Source organism: Lactuca saligna, chromosome 9 (assembly GCF_052625555.1).
Source record: "Lactuca saligna cultivar CGN05327 chromosome 9, ASM5262555v1, whole genome shotgun sequence".
NCBI classification, from domain to species: domain Eukaryota; kingdom Viridiplantae; phylum Streptophyta; class Magnoliopsida; order Asterales; family Asteraceae; genus Lactuca; species Lactuca saligna.
This window is the reverse complement of record NC_136425.1, coordinates 127,211,851-127,219,735: the sequence shown is the minus strand read 5'-3', so window position 1 is coordinate 127,219,735 and position 7,885 is coordinate 127,211,851. Positions and strand designations below refer to the sequence as shown.

At 39.3% G+C, this 7,885-nt stretch overlaps 1 non-coding gene across 1 annotated transcript; it reads right to left on the bottom strand.

The window, feature by feature from the left end:
* Nucleotides 1-2,006: 2,006 nt before the first annotated feature.
* Nucleotides 2,007-2,113, bottom strand: LOC145019067 (small nucleolar RNA R71). Its single transcript, XR_013667387.1, has one exon. It is a non-coding gene; the product is annotated as a small nucleolar RNA R71 (small nucleolar RNA).
* Nucleotides 2,114-7,885: the final 5,772 nt, after the last annotated feature.

Here is a 7,885-nt window from a genome sequence, read left to right as displayed (position 1 = left end):
AGATGGACTCGACGAGTCGCCACCTGACTCGACGAGTCGATACGCAAATATATAGATAACTTCTCAGATCGAGGAAAAAAACTTATGGGATAATTCTGGAGTAATTAGTTGCGATTCAAAGGCCAAAGAAACCCTAGAAGACGAAGATAGAAGCTACAATTCAATCCCGAAGGAGATTTGAGGCAAATTTCATCATTATACTTAATCTTTTATTTTCCACTATGGTTAGACAATTAGAATTCGTTTTTATGATGTTATTTACTTCAATCATGAGCTAAAACTCTTAAACTTCTGTTTGGGGATACAAAATTGAGACTATGGTTTGATTATTGGTAGGATTAATTCAATGTCGGTGATTTATTTGTTATTTTAGCTTGCTAAAGAACCTTGTGTGTGAATGATAATTAATTTTCTGTTAATAGGAAGGTAATTAAATAGCATGAACATCGTTTGATTATCAACCTCATATACCTTGTGACTACTTTGTTATATGTCTAGGACTAATGAACATGAAACTAGAATTAATAAGAAAATTAAGTAAATTCATGTGCAAGCTTGTGTGATGACCATCAACAAGAAGTTAATTAAAACCAAATTGATTAACTATTGTGAGTCTAAAGTAATCCGAATAATTAATCTAGTGAACTAAATTGAATTAGACAACTGATCACTGTTTATGTTAGTTTATTTGCTAAGCATTAGTGTAGTGAACGCGAACCTAATCACTTGAATCGGTAACCAACAAAAGAATTAATCCATTGCACTATTACCTTGAAATCAACAATAGGATCAATTGAGTTGAACTAAACAGAAGTTCCTTCGTATTATTGAATCAAGTTAATTCTTTTTTTTTTTCTAGTTTTTAGATTAAGTAATAGTTAGTAAGTTTCTAGTCTTGTAAAACTAGAGAAAACCCTCTACTTATTAATTAATTTAGATAGAATTAGTTTTTATTTTTAATTTGTCGTTCCCTATGTTCGATACTCTACTTGCTTGAACTATTCCACAATTGATAGGTACACTGCCTTTGTGTGTTTATTTTACAACTAAAAGTAGGATTAAAACTAAGTGAGTTTAGACACATCAAGTTTTTGGCGTCGTTGCCGGGGAATGGTTCTAAAATTAGCATTAAATTCTAATTCAATCGATCCTTTGTGTGAGATTTATCTTACACAAAGTTAATTACTATTTAATTTAGTAGGTAGTATAAAAAATAAAAAAATAATAAAAAAAAACCTGCTTTTACCTTGGACTCGGCGAGTACGACGCTGAATCAGCTTTAATTTTTTTTTTTGTTCTTTTTACGCGTTTTATGTTTTGTTTGCAGTTGTTTCATGACCCAAGGATCTGATACACCTCTGGTCCCCCTTTTTGAAGATCCGGAAACCGCACTAAGAAGGAGCAAAGGCAAAACCGTTGGAGAATCTGCTTCTTCAAAGAACTCACCACTCAAAAACCTCAAGTCTGTTTTCAACAAGAAAAGGAGCAACAAATCAGGAGCATCCAGTGCGTCGTTGACAATCGAAGACCCAATTCAAAAAGACACCGAGTACAAGACCGAGGAAGAGGACGAACCCACATACGAGCACGGATCCGAGTTTGAAGACAATTTAGCTACCGCTATGGATAATATCGATGAAATCCCCATGGGGGAATGCAAGAAGAGGATGCGTGATGACACCGGCCCGGGACTTGTGCAACCCGCAATTCCCGCAACCGTTACTTTCGAGCTAAAGGGCCATATTCTCGCTCAACTCAAGGAGATTCCTTTTTATAGGAAAGATCACGAAGATGCCTACAAGCACTTGGATGAAGTAAATGATGTGGCTGACTACTTCAATGTACCAAATGTGCCCCACGAGACCCAGCTACTTCGCATGCTCCCAGTCACGTTTAAAGGTGCTGCGAAGGATTGGCTCAAGTCACTTCCTCCCGGATCGGTCACCACATGGGCCAAGATGAAAGAGGAATTCATAGACCATTTTTGTCCGCCTTCCAAGATAGCTAAGTTGAAGAAAGCCATCGCCAACTTTGAGCAACAACCCGGTGAATCTCTTTATGAAGCTTGGGAAAGATACAAAGGTTTGCTTATAAATTGCCCACATCATGACCTTAATAGCCAACAAGAGGTCTCCATTTTTTATGATGGAGTCAATGTCACCACAAGACAATTGCTCGATACACAAGGCCCGCTCACCAGAAAGCCGCCTCTGGAAATCAAGGAGTTAATTGAGGAATTCTCTAAGCATTCTAGAGAATACCACAATCCGAGAAATGAAGTAAGTCGGGAGCAGTGAACTCGGTGAATGATAGCATGGCGGCAATAATAACTAAGCTCGATAGTCTAGATAGAAGGATGACAAAAATGGATCAAACAATCCATGCTATTCGAGTTGGATGTGAGAATTGTAGAGGGCCCCACCTTACCAAGGATTGTGATCTAGATGAAAATGGAAATAAAAAGGCTCAAGTGTTTTACTCTAGTGGCGATAGATACAACGAAGATTGGAGGAAACCGAAGAAGGAATGGCTCCCGTACGAAGAATATAAAAAGGCTAAGGAGGAGAAATACAAGCACAAGGAGAGGGGATTCTATCAAAAAGAAGAGCCGGTGATGGAAAAGAAAGCCAATTTAGAAGAAATGCTCACTAGATTCATAACCGCGTCCGAAAAAAGACACAATGATCACGATGTAGCAATGCAAAAGACCAGAAATATGTTAAGGAATCAGCAGGCATCCATTCTCAACATTGAGAAACAGCTGGGATAGCTTGCACATCAAGTGAATGAAAGAAGACCGGGCCAACTTCCAAGTAACACCGAGAATAATCCAAGAATGGAAAATGTGAGTATGGTAACTTCTAGCTGTGAAAAAAATTTCACACAGGCACAGAGGGTCTCTAATAGCAAGACATAGAAGACAGAAGACTCGGTTCCAGCTAAACCCAACCCGACTCGCCAAGTCCCTCAAATGGAGTCGATTTGGAAACACATTTGTCACTCAAGCGTTGACCGATTCCGGTGCAAGCATCAACCTGATGCCTCTTTCCTTCTTCAAGAAACTGAACTTACCAGAGCCAAGACCGGTAAACATGAAGATCCATTTGGCTGACAAGAAGACAATTCATCCAAGAGGAGTTTGCGAGGATCTTCTCATTAAAGTTGACAAGTTCATCTTCCCAGTAGACTTTGTGGTGCTAGATATGGAAGAAGACCCCGAAGTTCCAATTATTTTGGGGAGGCCATTTTTAAACACTGTGTGTGCTTTAATTGATGTATATGAGTCTACACTTACATTAAGGGTAGGAGACGAGTCAGCGGTATTCAAAGCTATACCAGAAGTCAAGCAAGAAGTGAAAGGGAGAGAAGAGATCTCATTTATCGATTTAGATGATGAGATATTACAAAAAGAACTTAAACTTTTGCAAAAAGAAGACCCAAGCAAGTTTCTGCTACATTCTGGAGAGGATGGAGATGTTAAAAAGGACTTAGAGCAGTTAGAAAAGCTACTGGAAGGAGCCGATTCAGAAAAACTCAAGAAAAGATGGAATACGACCAGAGTCGCCGAGTCACTCTATTGGACTCGACGAGTCCAGTCGAATTTGACAACAAATCGGACAACTTCAATCTGCTTGTTGCTAATTCTCTGCATCTTCAGGGCGATGATATTTTTCATGATTCTTTAGAAGAACAAACAAAAAAAGGTGAGACGGATACGAAAGTCCAACACGCCGATATAGCAATTCTTGATGCAATTCCGCTTGTAGATGGGTTAAACGTAGAAAAAGAAGACAAGGCAATGGATAGGAGAGTGGAGGCTGATCAACCATTCAATACCAAACCTAGAGCACAAAATTTCACAGAATATGAAGTACTTAAGTTTACTGAAAAGGAGGTGAAAGACATGGAGAAAAAGAATGGGGTGAAGAAGAAAAAGAGGAGAAAAGAAGCCCAAGCAGCCGAGGATGATGCTGTAATAAAGAAGAGAGAGGAATTAAAAAGGGCTTATAAAAAGAAGGTTCACGCTTACAAGACAAAGTACAAACCACAAAAGATAAGGTGTGAATTCCCGATGCTAGAAGATGACGAGACGTACACGGGAAGGAGTCCAGCTAACGACTCCTTAAAAAGAAGCGTTTGGCGGGAGGCAACCCGTTATTTAGAGTTTGCTTTCTTTTACCTTTAGTTTTGTTTGCATTTTTCTTCTTTCGTTTTTAGAATTTTAATCTTCCAATTCATCGGATATGTCTGCTTGAGAGTGCATATGGACTATATGTGGGGTGAAAAAAAAAATCTTTTCTAAAGAAATTACAAGAAGTGTTAAAAATTTTGGATTTTTGCAAGAGACTCGCCGAGTTTAACCATGACTCGACGAGTCCGTATAGATTTCAGAAAAAAACATGCATCGCGACCAGACTCGCCGAGTCTGACCCCGACTCGACGAGTCGGTATTATTCACAGAAAAAAATAATAATAACACTTACTTTTACAACTGGTTAACCCTAAAAGATTCGTGTTTTTTAAACAACACCACCCACTCGCCGTTCACCTTTCTCTCCATTCTCTCTCAAGCTTTCATCTTTCTCTTCATTGTTCTCCAACATTTTTCAAGTTTCATCAAGGAAAGGTAACAGATTTTTTCTTCTTTTCTGTTAAAAGTATGATTTTAAGAGCATCTATGATGGACATTGTATAGAAAAACCCGATTTTGAAAAATAGTAAATTCTAGGGTTTTGATTTTTCATGGATTATGATGTTTTGCCTGCTTATTCTTGCCTAATACCTTATATACATGTCCCTAGACAAAACCGTTGAAGTGATTTGCAGATTTCATGGCCCAATTTCAGTAAACTCACCGACTGACTCGTGCAGTTCATGCGACTCGCCAAGTCTACATGGACTCGACGAGTCGAGTCGGGGAAACGTGTGCATGACTATTTTTAAGTATAATATATGTTTATGGGTTTTTGTATCTTTGTTTTTCAGAAGTATGTTTAACAGGAGGCAGAGTTCAAGTGCAAACCAAGAGGACTTTCCTTGGTTGAATTTTCCACGAATCGAGTCCGCTTCAACAATGCGGAAGTGGAAGAAGAAGTTGGCTGACATATGAAAAAAAGAAGTGTACATGCCTGACAGGATAGATTGGGAGTGGTTACAAAGTGTTCGCTATGAAGAGGAGTTAGCTCCTTATCTTTTGAATGAGTTTACCCATGGAGGCGAGACAATGATTTGTGACGGGTGGAGCCGGGTCTTTCGGATTCAAGAGCCGGTGTATTTGGAGCTATGCTTAGAGTTCTTCTCCACGATGTCTTTCACGGGGGGAACGGATTGTTATCACCCAGCAAGTTTTAGTTTTTGCCTTGGGGGTGAATTTCAATACTGTTCTGTGCTCGACCCTCCTTGTCGATTGGGGATTTATGACCAGCCCTTGGTCTCAACAACTATCTTTCGGGCCTTTTTGGAGCAAACCCACATGGTGTTTCCCGACGGAGTAACTAGCACGGGTTGATGGAACACAATTGGAAACAAAGTTTATATTCCAAAGTCGGTACAAGAAGGGAGCATTAGATCGCCTACCCACCGCCTTATACATCGTCTCATTTCATCCACCATTAATCAAAGAAATGATGATGACAAGGTTTCTAACCTTGATGTCTTCTATCTATTGAGCATTATTACACCCGACATTTTTTGCAACATTCCTTGGTGTTTGGCTTCATATCTATCGGAGGGTGCGGTCAAAGATCGTAAAACTTCTCGTATTAATGGTGGTATGTTTGTCACCCGGCTAGCCAACTCATTTGGGTTCATGAACCGTGGTGCATGGAACTTTATGACGATGATTCCTACACGTCCATTCAATCCAATTCTTTTCCGGCGAGCCAGGATTATTGAAGACTATGGTGGTGGTCATTATGCTATCCCGCATGATGATCCCGTTGTTGGTCCCGAAGCACCGGGAAGGAGGGTTCGCTCGAGACGGGAACGGGATGTGGAGGAAGAGCCGCCGGTGATTCTGGTTGAAAATGAAGAAGTACCAATGGATTGGTACAATGTGGAGATGAGGCGGCTACAGGATCAAATGGCGCGTGGGATCAACTTCAGCAATCAATCCCACATCCAATTATTCGACCACTTCAACATCCCACATATTGATGGTGGCAATTATCCATATATTCCGTCGTGGGATGACGTGATTAGTGCAAGGAAGAGTGGTGCAGGAGGAAGTGGAGTAGCCGCGGATGATGATGAGGAGGAAGATTAATTTATTTGTGTTTTTCTTCGAACAATTTTCATTTTTATTTTTATTTGGTGTGTATGAAGTTGTTAAGACTTTTTTTATTTTGCTTAATGATTGTTTGCATTAGTCATTTTCAGGATTGGATTAGGAGCGCTTGCATAGGAAGGGTTTAAAGTTATAGAGAAAGGGTGTTATAACGAGTGAAAGAGAGTCAAGGAAGTGAAGCGTTAAAGTCAAAGTGTCGAGTCTGGTCCCTAGGGATATGAGCAATTGAGTCTATAAGTGAGGAGGTGTTTAGAAGAGTTATTAGAGGCTGGAGCAATTGCAAAATATACTGTTTTTTTCGTCCAGTGTCCTACTCGTTGAGTGCACTAAACTGACTCGACGAGTCGCCTTGTATTTTCGCACATTCTAAGATGGCCGCGCTGGTACTCGATGAGTCCCATATATGACTTGATGAGTTGATCATTTTTATACCAAAAGGACTGCTGATTTGATGCTGCTAAGTGTACCACTTGACTACTTATTCTTCCATATCGATTCTTGAAGAGTTTACACTGCTTTACCTGCATATTTGGAGCTGCCACATGAGATTTTGATGCCCAAGTCATGGATGCGTTGTTTTCATGGCTAAAGTCAATTGAAGTTGGAGCTTGCAAGAAGAGTGTCAACCTATCGACTGCTACCCCAGGGGAGTTTGTTCCAATTCTCTCTATATTTGCATTTTTATTTTTGCATAATATGCAATAAGGGCTTGCATAAAATAAGTGTGGGGTAGGGGGTTAGTCACATATTAGAAAATTTAGAATCTTAATTTAGGCTAATTTTTAAAAAAATTGTTGCATACCAAAAATATGACTTAGGGATTTAATTTAGAGAATTTTGGTAAAAGAAAATTAGGATTCCATGTTAGAATTACGTTGATAATTGCATGAAAACCCAAATGTTTAGTTGAGCCTATACACGTTCTAATGCATTTGTGGCTTCCTTATTCCAGTGAAATCATGAGACAAAAACACGACCTTGCTCAGCCTGAGGGATGCAATACGTTTAGCAGCCTAAACCTGAAATGTATCTGGGAAAATTGTTATCGTTAGCCAATAAAGGTTGAGATTGAGCGCCCCTGCTTAAGCATGTAGGGATTTGAGTGAAAAAAGTGAGGAACACATTTAAAAAAAAAAGAGAGAGAATTACTAGAAATGTTGTAAGAATTTTGGAGCAAATGAAGTGAAGATCTAAAGATCAAAATTCCAAGAAATCCAAAAAGTTGAAGATACCAAAAATCAATCAATACAAGGTGGTGAATTTAAAGAGATCAAAGATCAATTTATCAAGGAAGTGAAGAATTCAAAAGAGCTCCATAGTGGTATCGAAAAGTTGTAATTCTAGATTATGTATGATTGGGTTGCTCAATTAAAAATACCTTGAGGGTAAGAGGTTTTCTGAGGATGGATTCGAAGGGTTGCATAAAATGAGCATGGTTCGGGGTGAGTAGGCGAATGTTTATGAGGATTGTGAGTATTTGGAGTATGGGGGGTCCTTAGGAAAATTTTAGACACAAATGCATGCGTTGCGGTCTTGGCATAATGGCTAGGTTTGATTGGAGTTGTCATACATAATTCTAATGTCTTAAAATTCAGTTTT